Consider the following 12815-nt stretch of genomic DNA (forward strand, 5'->3'; position numbering starts at 1 on the left):
CCGGGGGGGTGGGGGGGTTTTTTTCTTTTTTTTTTTTTTTTTTTTATGTTTTATTTGCCAGCGAGACATTATAAGCTAGGCGTACTTAATGCAAAGACACCGTTCATTTCAGACAAAAGCTCTTTTCTTCCGGAGGATGGGTTGGAGCCCGGCTGTGCAAGGTAAGCCCGAGAACCCAGCCGGGCTTGGCGGCTCGGAGGTTTGCTTCATGTCAGCGCATGGTATGTGAATCCTTTCTCTGCTGCTGTTCTTTTTTTCCTTTTTTTTTCCCTTTTTTTTTTTTTGTGGTCTTGTTTTGTTTTGTTTTCTCTCTCTGCGACATGTGACAAGACACCACCCCACAGGACTGAATCCTCTATTGAAGACAGCCAGCTCCTTCTCACTCAGAATATTTATTTTCTCTCGAACCGCGCCTTGCAGGGAAGGGCGGTCTGTGCCAGGTAGGGAGAAAAGAACTCCCCGGCGACCCCTGAGAGGGAGTTGTATGAGCCAGACTTTTTTCAAAAGTGGTCCTTGGGAAAGGGAGAAAAAACTTAGCAGCTTCATCAGCTTCAGTGCCGAATTATCTCGGAATCTTAATATAAATGTCACTTTGTGGGTTGGTTCTGGTTCTTTTTGTTTTGTTTTTGTTAACAAAAAGAAACCGAGGCTGTGAAGCCTTGGAGGGCTGTATTTGTTTCTTTTAAACTAACAACAAATTATCTAATTAATATGTTTCAATTACAGCATGAAAAAGAGAGGCTTTGGACCGCCTGCAGTGGGTTTACAATAGCCCCAGAGCCTACTATAAGAATTTACAATAACTTCACATCTGTTTCTTTATTTCCCACTTTTCGAGTCTAAAACTCCTCTTGAAATCACTTCAAACCGTAGCCCAAGTTATGAAATATGGTCTCTCTGCCAGGAAAAAAAAAGGTAGAAAGAAAAAAAGGACAAAACTTTGCAGATCGAGGCTTCATTTGCAAGCTAGAAAGTGAAAGCCCCATTGAAGAGCATTAAACAAATATATTAGAATTCTGTCACTTTATGCAATTGAGTAGATCAAATAAAGGGTCCCAGGCCACTTCATTCACTCTCATTCACTTGAATAGAAAATGCAAAGAATAGCAAACCTAGACTGGGCCACCGATGTAGATTTAGCCCTTTTTTCTGAGAGACAAAAAGGCTGAATTTTCACAAACACATTGCTGACTCGGGGACTAGGAAACCAGCACTGAAACCCCTTTGGAATTTAAATTCATTTTATCTTCTTCTCTCTTTCTGGGTCCCTTTGCGCTACGGGGCGAGTTGCACTGGCACCCTTGCTTGGAAAAAAATACAATACAACAACAACAACCAGGGAAAAAAAGTTCCAGATTTTTCCAGCGGAGTCACAGTACAGTTTGCAAGGTGACGTTTATATTTGCAAAGAGAAAAGAGGGAAGAGCCACCCTTTGCCCTAAGAATCGCAGCCCCTTCAGCCTCTTCTGGAAATGCCTGGGCAGAGTCTCCTGCCCGGCTGCTCTCCGGGGCTCTGCGCACACCGGGTGTGCCACACTCGGGACACACCGGGTGTGCCACACTCGGGACACACCGGGAGTGCCACACTCGGGACACACCGGGTGTGCCACACTCGGGACACACCGGGAGTGCCACACTCGCGACACAGCGCACACCGGGTGTGCCACACTCGGGACACACCGGGAGTGCCACACTCGGGACACACCGGGTGTGCCACACTCGGGACATCCTGCACACCAGGGCTGCCACACTCGGGGCACACCGGGACTGCTGCGTGGGGCCGGGGCTGCGGCCGGGGCAGTGTGGGGAGCTCCTCCCCTCTATCCAGGGCTGGCCTTGCCCTGGCTATGCCCGCAGGCCAGGCCGGGCCCTGTGCCCGTGATGCACATCACAGGGCATGGCAGCACAGCCGTGTCCATCTGTGCCACTGAGAGCAAGCAACGGACAGCAGAGACACGGCCACTCTTCTCACAGGGGTGGACCACAGGGTGCCAGCTGCTGTATCAGGACCAGGTGACCCTGCCCTTGCTTCTGCAGGTTTTATGTGCGAAGTTGCCTTATCTGCCATCCTCTCTCTGCTGGGGCCCTCAGCACTGAGGCAGCCAGAGCAGGGCACAGCACCTGGCACTCAAGGTGGGCCTTGGACCTCCTCCCTTACATATCCCTAACATGGCCACACCAACGTGTCTGACAGGTTCACTCACACCACAACTGCAGGCACTACTAAATAAAGGCTCTTGATTTTGCACTATTTTGTACGGCCTCAGTATTAATTAAGTAGTAAGTAGAGTATTTTGCATTAATTAGAGCAGCTCCTCAGAGAGATATTACAGCCAAGACTAATCTTATACCACAGGAAAATGCTCAGCATTTCCACTGCCCCCAATTATCACAGACAGCACAGACCACCTGCATGTGTTGGGCTTGTTTGCACTAACCTGTAGACATTTTTCCCAGGGATGACATCAGGGCACTTTGAGGTTTACTGCTTCCATCCGCCTTGCTGGCTTTAATGACTACTAGATAGACAATAAATAAGTAGGGATTGAGTCCAAAACCCAGACCTGGTTCTACTCCTAGGTGGACTCACCAGCCACAGCCTTGACAGCTTAAGGTGCCTTCTTAGGCTTAAAAACCTCTAGTACAACTGCTGCCTGCCAGAGGATCTGGGAACTCTCGCTCCCATGGCTGTTCTCCTGAGTCTATTTTAGTTCCATATTTTAACAGTCTAAGCTACTAATTAGGGGGCACATTTATTCCTATTATCAGCAGTGCCACTGCATTACAAATTAAACACGAACAAACTCAAATGAAACAAGCAAAAAGTAACCAGAGCCTGTCTTCTGGAATACCTGAACATAAAAGCACATGAAGTCATCCAGCTCTTGGCCAAAAAGAGCTGCTTTAAAGGTTAGGTCATACCAGAAACTGCTGCAGAATATCAGGGTGGACAAAGTATCCATTTCAGAGCAGGTAATTCTCCCCTGCTAGCCACAGATGGCAATCATTTCTTCACACAGTCGCAAGCCCACCTCTTCCACACCACAAAAGTGCTATTTTTTTGCAACTTGAGCAATACCACCATCAGATTCTCTCTGACCTCTTCCTGTATTTCTCTCCTGCATGGGCATTCTCTCTGTGGCTCTGACTACCAAATTTTCATCTCAGCCTAATGATGTGTACTGCTGGGAGCAGACTACTGAGAAGCTGAAAGGTGCTGTCTGCATCCCGGGGTCTTTAAAACATTTTTGCTTTGTGCCTTGGAGACATCCCTCCCTGAAGGCTAATGGGGCATGAACAGCTCCCCCAGGTCTTTCCCACTGGAGTGTTGGACCCACTGAAACACAACTTGAGTCTGGTCTCCCTGTGCTCCTGCCTCTCCTCAGCTTTTCACAGAGCTGGGCTATTCACACCAGTAATGAGCCTGCTCACACACACAGGCATGGGAATAGGCCTGCACAGACCTGCTGAAGGACACTACAAACTGTTTGTGTTTCTTCTCAATTTGTGCTGAATGCACTTGAGCTCTTGTTGAACATAATTTCATAATTAACTCACATAATTTTCAGGTTAAGGAGGTTCTCTGGAGAACAGGGAAGAGGATCAAGCGAGGGCTGATCCCTGTTACACATCGTTTGGTTCCAAATTGCTGTTTTGTTTGCATCTGTGAGAACTCTGAGAGAGAGGAATTCTAACAGACATGAAAGCAGATTTCTACACACCTGCAGAAGTTGTTAATAGTAATACTCATTTCCTTATTGAGGTAGAGCTTCCTCATCTTTGGTGGATCTAGAACGGTTGGGTATCTCCGGAGGCTCAGGGAAGCAGACACACTCCTGAATGTAAATGGAGATGGGGACAAGCTGAACCACCCTGAGCTGCTCTCCTCACCAGCCAAAGGATGTGTTTTACAGTACCTTATATTCAGCCATTCATGATTTGCAAGACTGGCATCAGTAGTTTCTTCCTAAAAATGCCAAGTACTGTGTATGGCAGAGGAAGACACACAAGTCCCTCAACAGACAATTCCCCAGGAGGGGAGCTTGTCCCTTGCTTGCCCTATCACTGCTGAGTTTTCTCATCTCTCAGGTCTAGAGTCCTGTAGTTACAGCACAGCTCACCCAATTCATACTTGCAAATGCCTTATACACTAAGGGTGAGGCTCAGGATAAAAATTTAACTGCATAAAAATCCACAGAAAATTCCCAGTGAATTAAATAGCGTTCCATTATCAAGTTTTTTTCAGAGCATTCAGATGATTTTCTGATTAGGTAAGTAATTGACCTTTCTCTCCGTTTGGGGTCACATTCAGTGGATATGGAAGGTCACATGCAGCTGTACACAGCTGCCCCAATGCTGCATGGCCATGGGCAACTCGGAAAGCTGTGGAAAATGTCTACATTCTTTGTCATTTTTGCTTCACCTGTTAGTCCAATGCTTTCAGACCGTAAGCCAGAAGCCAATTTTTTTTGCCTCACGTGCAGAAGAACTTGCCAAAGAAGGGCCAAACCCAGACCAAACCATGTTCCACTCTGCCTATAACAAGGTTTGGGTGTTTTTGTGTTATTGTTGTTGCTGGTTTGGGGTTTTTTTTTTTTTTTTTAGTTAGTTGGTTAGTTTTTTAATCCTTGGAGGAAGAAAGGACAGCTCATCATCCATTTTTAGGATGCTAGGGTACTTTTCAAGATGTGGACTCATCTACCAGAAGATTACTAAAATAACAGTCCTAAATATTTTTGACAAAACTCTAGAAAGTTTAAAGTAATTATCTTTTCAATGTTTTGACTCCACCTTCTCAATGGTGAGAAAATTTTCAAATCCTTTTGCATCAAAACCACATGACCTGCTTCTCATCAGTAATACCTGAAATGGATTTCCTCCCTCCTTTTCTAACAACAAACAGATAATTGGAAATTCTCCAGCATTCAGGCTCTCCAGGATTGGTAAGCAAAGCATCAGGCACTGTAAAACCTTGGATAAGATCTTACTAATACTGGGTTTTCTTCTGAAAGCATGACTAAAAGAGCTGGTAGAGGAATTGCTGTGAGGAATCCAGGGAGAGCTTAGCTAAATCAGAGCCACAGGACTGGTCATGTCCACACAGGGAGACAGCAGGGCCAGAGAGGAGCAGCGAGAGCACGAGGGGGTGAAACTCCTGCTCTGCCCCCACACAGCCAGCACTGCCCAGCACAGTCTGCAGAATGGACACCACCAGCTGCAGGCAGCCTGAAATTACCTTGTTCTCCTCCTCACTCCTTCAGTGAACAAAAGGAGGGACAATTAACAGTAAATTCCATTGTCTGTACATAGTTAGATACTACAATTTCTCTTACTGCCTATATATACTTATATATTATAAATCCCTTTATGGTAAGATGGTTTGTGATAAGTCTTTTGAAGGCACAGGCTCATCTTGCAGAGCCTTGCTTTTGAGGAATTTGGGTTAGGGGTTTATTTCTTTTTTTTTTTCCTTTTTCCCTGTCAGAAGACATACAAAGATATGTCTTTTTATCAGCTTGGCATTACTCAGATTTTTCCATAAGCTCAAGATCAGGGTCTTTTGAAGTCATTGCACAGGAATCACCAGGGGCACCTATTGCATGTTCAAATGAAGGCTCTCCATTGGAAAATAAACCCAGTGCTGCCTGTAGCTCTCCAATTCTATCAAAGTGCTCCTCTTTCTCTATCTGCATTGATGTGTCTGAGTTGTATTTCGGAGAACAGCATTTTCCTCCTAACTGGTCACAGGCATAAATTATAAAACAAAATACATTTCTAAAGAGAAGTAAAGCCTTGTCAGACCACGGAGAGTCTGACAGCCATCAGATCACACAGCCACCCAGAACATGAGAAAAGAAGAAAGCACATGAGACATCTAGCACTCTGGATCCCTCGGTAGCCCCACCTTTGCACTGAGGACTGTGTATATCTAAGTGCTGTTTTTTCTTTTGTTCAGAATATCAAAAGTCCCTCGACATTATTCTATTTTCCTGAGCATTCTCCTTTGTCAGTTCCTACAACTAAATAAAACAAGCCAAACCCCAAACTGTTTCTCCATGCTCAAACTCTGATTTTTTTCTTTCCAAGTAAAGATATACTGCTTAAAAGGACAATTTTGGGGTCAAATACCGCTGCAAAGGAACTCAATGGGATGAATTTGGGCCAGTAACAATGCGTTCCTTAGTTCTCAATGCAAGTCAGGGAGGTTATGGTTCTGTCAATGTGGATGTGGCACAGTTGGGTAGGAGGTCAACAGCACAGAGTTAAGTACTATTTTCAGCATTGTCTTCTCCTTCATCCTTTTGAGGATACAAAGCAGAAGCTGTCAGTATTCATCCACTTGAGCGCTGGAAATACCTCTTAGGAAAGCTGGGAACTGATCTTGCAGAAGAACAGCAAGCATCATTATATAAGCCTGGATCCTTGGAGTATCCTGGCACAAGGTGGAATTTCTTGTATCTCTCAGAACAGCAATGGTAAATCCTTTCTCTCTGGAGTGGGGGATGCAAATCAAGCCTGTCCATTACTTCACAGTGTCAGACAAGAGGAAAGGCTGTCCCTTGTCCCCTGTCCCTTGAAGCAGTGGGTTTGGTAATTTGTTTTGTGTCAGCTCAGGTAATTCATGTACCAGTAGCAGCATGAGGCTTCAGAGAGGCCGATTCACCTCTCAGAAGCTCCAAACCACAGCCTCTCACTGGGCCTTAGAAGATGTCCCACTCTTCCAAGCATGCTACACCATGCACTGTAACCTACCTTTCTCTCTTTGCATTAGTAAATGGTAAATGTTAATTTGAAAAGAGAAAACTTCTTTGTTACAAATATTTTTTGATTCTGCCTAAAGCTTCTCTTTACTCTGATGGAATTATGATTGACTCATATTGTCTGAATGGAGGCAAACCCTCCTAATACACTGCTTTAGCTAGAGCAAATGGACTGAACAAATCTCCATAGCAAGCTACCAAAGCCTGCTTTGTGTGCTCCTTATTTCAGCCCAGAAGAGCTGGTGTCATTTCAGCTGTGCAGAGCAAGACTATCAAACACAAATTCATGTACAAAGTTCCTGTGCTGCCAAGGTGTGTATGCAAGTACCCACTATGTGCACAGAAAGCATCAAGCCCATTAGGCTCAAGCAAATGGGCATGAAAATGCCACCAATATTGGTTTTGCTTCAAAATAAAACCATATTTCTCAATCCTTGTGGACAGTTCAAAACTTTGGTGCCATCTATTTATTTGTTCCTTGCAAGGCAGCCAGCAATGCAATGAAGCATATACAATTGTGTAAACCAAAGGATTCAGACTATCCTTGGATGTTTCCATTTAATCTTTCACTTGCTGGCATTGAGTAACTAACACAAAATCACTGGAAAAATCAACAGTTTGAAAAAGATCTGCTAAAATATTGATATTAATTGTTTTCTCAACTCGTGGCAGCATCCAGACCAAGACACAAAGAAAACTTTATTTTTTTCTTACAGGCCCTCTCCGTGACCTTGTTGGGAACGGCACAAGGATTTCATTCTGGAAGTTCTGTAAGGAGCTGTCAGTACTGGCACTCAGGGATCTTTCTCTGGACACAGGAGCTTTTCAAGATTGTACATTCCCATTCTTTATGCTGTTATCTTTTCAGTCCACAATACATCTCCCATTGATCTCAGTGGGGACGGCTGACAGAGAGCAGTACTGAAAAGCACACTGTAGTGTAAGCACTGGAATAAATTTACCTGATACCCTACAGATAATGGTCTTTGTTCCCTAAACTACACCTGCCTGAAGAGCCCTCCTCCCTTATTTCTGTATGATAACCTACCCAACAAGAGCAGAGGGAACAGAGCTGCCTGCTGACTTGTCAGAGGAGGCTCCACTGATGGCTGGCTTGTTACTGCCATACACAATGAACAGTGCTTTCCCTCTGGGACTAATTTGAGCCCATCTTTTCTATCTAGTCAACATTTTAAGAAGCCATTTAAGAGAACACTTTAAAGAAACCAAGGAACTCAGTTAGTAGAAAGAGAAGTTTCACTCCTCTCAATTTTGACTGAAGCTGGCCAAAACATTCAACATTGCTTGGGTTGAGAGAACAGGCATAAAATATATTCTCTTAAGCCTCACTTCTTCAGCAAACCAGGATAAAACTTCCAAATTTAGTTAATACCACCAAATCCCATGCAGTCACTAGGTTTTGGTGGTATTAACTAAATATTCTCGAGGAAATATTCTCTACCTCCACAACCATCTAAAAAAATCAAAGTAACACATCAATCTCATCACCAAACTGAAGCAATTCTGTTCAGCCTCTAGTTTGTGATCTGAATGATGCAATTTTCAAATTTATTTTCTCCTTGTCCTACTCTTTTGTCTTAACTCCTTTGAACTCCTTGTTCAATACCAGCAGATTAATATTGCATCTTACAAAGAGGAATTAGGATGGATTTCATTAATGCTAACAACTTGGCTATGTTCTCACCATATGAATATACCATAAGTAAAACATTTTTTATGCCAAACCTTGGGCTTATGAAACACTGAATTATTTTGCTCAAAATCCCTGTCAAGTTTCCATTAATTACTGATAAATGCTAAAATGGTGCAGCAAATAATCTCCTCCCATTTGGAACATGCGTACTCCCTTTGGGACTGGCCTATTTACAACAGCTATGATGTTCCACAGGCTTGGAAAGGACATGGGATTTCTTTCCTTCATGCTCTGAAAGCATTCAGACTTTTTTTAAGGTTTTTTTTTTCAAATTTCTGTTTTCCTACATTTCCCATCACATGCTTGCAAGTTTTTTCTCCTTTGATCTGAGAATAGACCAACCCTCTACAGGCAAAGAATCACCCCTCCTCCATATGTGCATGGATTTTTTAACTTGGCCCCCAGTTGTTATAGGTTTATCAGGTTCAGATATCTAATCTCTGGGAGACTCTGCTCTCTGTATCAACACTCCTTCCACTGTTAACATTACTCATTATTTATTTAGAGGGCAGGAAAATTTGAATTTGTGGCCTAAACCTGAGTCTGAACATTTGTGATTAGAGACAGAACTATTCCACTTAGAAAGAGGAATGTCCTGCTTTTAAGGAGCAACAAATATCAATTTATTGTTGCTGAGATCCCAATTATTGTTCAGTACCTGTGAGGAATTGGCAAAGAAAACAGATGTCAGGCTACAGGTTGTGCTGTGTGCTATGCCCAAAGAAAATGTGGTCTACTGAATATTTCCTGGTAAAGACCTGCCTCTTTCAATCCCTTCTCTTCTACCAGGAGATCCCAGGATCAATTCTAACTTACAGCTGGACTTGTAGCCATCATATCTACATTTCTGTTACATGATCCTAACTGCTAATTCTGCCTGGCTGAACAGACACAGCCATGTAAATACACTGAACAACATCTTAATTCAAACAGAAAAGAAGGTTGCAGAACTTGATACATTTTCCATGGAAAACAGGGGAAAATCCCTTCTACCAGTTCAATGTGAAAAAATAAATAAGAGTGAATCAAAACAAAAATGTTTGGAATTGATTCTAAAGTATCTGAAGACATGAAAGTCATTAATATTTATGACATCAAATATTAGTTATATTTGATGTCTAACAAAGACTTATCTGTTTCATTGGAAATAGTTTTCTTATTTTGTCATGAATACAGAGGCAGCCTTATTAATAAAACAAAATACCATAAAAGAAAACAAGCAGAGACTGAAGGTTCTGCTAGTTTTTAAGGGTTTGTATTCTGCTATGTTATGTACTTATTTTTGATGGTTTTCCCCTTAAATTATGAGCTTGGGGAAAGAGAAGAAAATAACTTGAGTGTAAAGTTTAAACTGCTTATAAATAAGACAGATATGTTTGAAGCTGCATTTCCTTGTCTGGGGAAAAAAAAAGAGCTACTACACAACACACTTGAGGATCATAAATCAGTTCACACACACAATCCCTGAAGTCACCAAGTGCAGCATTGCCCCAGCTGTGGATCCAGTCCTGGGTATTGGAGCACATGTGGTCCCAGAGCTTGAGCAGGACTGGCTGCTGGGGAGCCAAAGCCCAGCTGTGTTGGCTAAAATGTGTCTGCTCACAGCTACCACATCTCTGGCTTTTGTGGCTCAGAGACAGGACAATCAAAACAGAAATGCACTTCCTAAAACTTCGGAAAAGTAGGTTAATACTCCAACTCATTCATGGACTCCTGAAGTGCCCATAAGGTCTTACACGGAAAAAAATATTAGAGCAGATGGAATCTCAGGACACTGTAGAATCATTTAGGTTGGAAAATACCTCTAAGATGGAGTCTAGTCTTAACAGAGCACTGCCAAGCCCACCTCTAAACCATGTCCCTCAGTGCCACACCTACACATCTTCCAATGCATGCAGGAATTTTGACTCCACCACTGTCATATATTTGTGGGGCTCCCAGACGAAGGGAGGAAGGATGCATCTGACTCCATGTTCTTAGAAGGCTAATCTATTATTTTATGATACTATATTATATACAAGAGCACCGTACTAAACGATACTAAAGAATACAGAAAGGATACTTAGAGAAGGCTAGAAAGATACTAAAGAAAACTTGTGACTCTTTCCAGAGCCTTGACACAGCTTGACCGTGATTGGCCAATAAGTCAAAACATCTCACACCTAAACCAATGAAACAATCACCTGTTGGTAAACAATGTCCAAACACATTCCAAAGCAACACAACACAGGAGAAGCAAATCAGATAATTATTGTTTTCATTTTTCATTTTTTGAGGCTTCTCAGCTTCCCAGGAGAAAATCCTGGGCAAAGAGATTTTTCAGAAAATATGCTGGTGACACACCACTTCCCCTGAGGGGCCAATTCCAGTGCTTGACAATGCTGTTCATGAAGAAATTTTTCCCAATATCCAATCTAAATCTCCCCTGGCACCATTTGAGTCCATTTCCTTTCATCCTATCACCTGGTACTTGGGTGATGAGGCCAGCCTCCATCTGGCCACAACCTCCTGTCAGGGAGTTGTAGAGAACAACAAGATTCCCCCTGAATCTTCTTTTCTCCAGGCTAAACTGCCCAACTCCCTCAGCTGTTCCTCATAGGACTTTGATCCAGACCTTCCCCTGGGAGTGCTGCCCTTCTCTGGATTTGCTCCAACACCTCAGAGTCCTTCTTTTCCTGAGAGCCCAGAACAGGACGCAGCACTCGCGCTGTGGCCTCAGCAGTGCCCAGCACAGGTCAGTGCCTGGCTCCTGCTGGACACACCATGGCTGCCACAGGCCAGGTGCCACTGCTCTTCTTGGCCACCTGGGCACACCTGCTCATGTTCAGCTGCTGTTGGCCAGCACCCCCAGGGCCTTTTGCAGCTTTCCAGCCCCTCTGCCCCAGCCTGTGGCACTGCAGGGGTTGGAGGGAGCCAAGGGCAGGACCCAGCCCTCACATAGTTGGCCTCAGCCCACTGATCCAGCCTGTCCATACAATCATTTTCCTGTACCCAGACAGCCTAAACAGGCCTGGACTGCCTTGAAAGTACTTGTATATTCTCTTCTTTAAACTTACAAAAGGTTTACAACACCCTACAATGCTCCAGTATCTTTGTAGCTGGTATTTCTGAGACATGGCCTATATATATTCTTTGCTGCAAATATTCTATGTTGGGCCCCTTTGTGCCTCTTCTCCATAAAGGATCCAGTGCCATTTGCCGGACTCACAATAATATTGTGCAATTGTGCACAAATGTTTGTGAAGGATTTGAATCCTATGGTAGGAGGAACCACAGAAGTATCTAAAACTTTGAACATAAGGAGCCTCTGAGAAATGTGAACCTCAGCTGCAGGAAGCCTTAGACTCAGAACACAGCACAGAGCTGATGAGCTTTGGATGTAATTCTCTTATCATAGAGGGCCTGTACAAAGACCAGCACCTGGAAGATGTGAAACGGAAGTGGAGTAACTTGCTCTGAGTACCTGCCTGTACCCTGGAAAGCTCAGTTAAAGAAGGTGCAAGTAAAGGCAGTATAAAAGCTCTGCACGGGGACAGTTCAATATCTCAGACCTGCACTTTCCTGTGACCTCAGAAAAGAAGACAGAAAGCTCCCTGGCAGTACTTAGCTTATTCCAGCCCCAACTCCCACTGCTGAGCCAGCCAGGGCCAGGCTCCCAGCTACAGCAACAGTGCCCTCACCAGCCAGAATTGCTCTTTTTGTGCCCTGGCTGCCACTTAGATTTATCTATGTATTTTATGCCTTCTCTCTGGGTAGGCAGAAAGGTTTTTTGGGTCGGTACCCTATGTAAATTAGAATACACAAATAAATTGGAAAGCTTATTTAATTATCTCTGGACAAAGGAAGCATGACAGTTGTTTTGAGTAAATAAATAATTTTGTGAATGAATCAAATTCTAGTGAAAAAAGATGTTGCACCTGCAGTACACTTAGTCTGATGACTTCACTAAGTTTGCTGCCCATTAACCATATTATAATCTTTAAAATATAATAAATTGGTCAGTTGCATAATTCCAACAGCATAGTAGGAGCACGATACATCTCCTTTCTGAGGTCAAATGCAGTAAGCTGGAATTTTGCCAGGACAGGGAATGCCATGGTGTAGATGAAAATAGTCTGTGCTTTAAGGGCTGAATTTGACTCTGTGTTTTGGAGATATGGGTTGGACCTGCATGACTGAGGAAAAAGAAGCCACAAAATTCCTGTTTGTTGGTTACACCATGAGAAAGTGGACCAGGACACATGGCAGGTGTCACTCCAGTGGGGGACATTGCAGCAGCAGAAATGAGTACCTAGGCCAAAACCTGGGTCCACTTCTTTTCTGTGGTTGAAAGGCTTCTG

Source organism: Geospiza fortis, unplaced genomic scaffold (genome assembly GCF_000277835.1).
Source record: "Geospiza fortis unplaced genomic scaffold, GeoFor_1.0 scaffold317, whole genome shotgun sequence".
In the NCBI taxonomy this organism is placed as follows: domain Eukaryota; kingdom Metazoa; phylum Chordata; class Aves; order Passeriformes; family Thraupidae; genus Geospiza; species Geospiza fortis.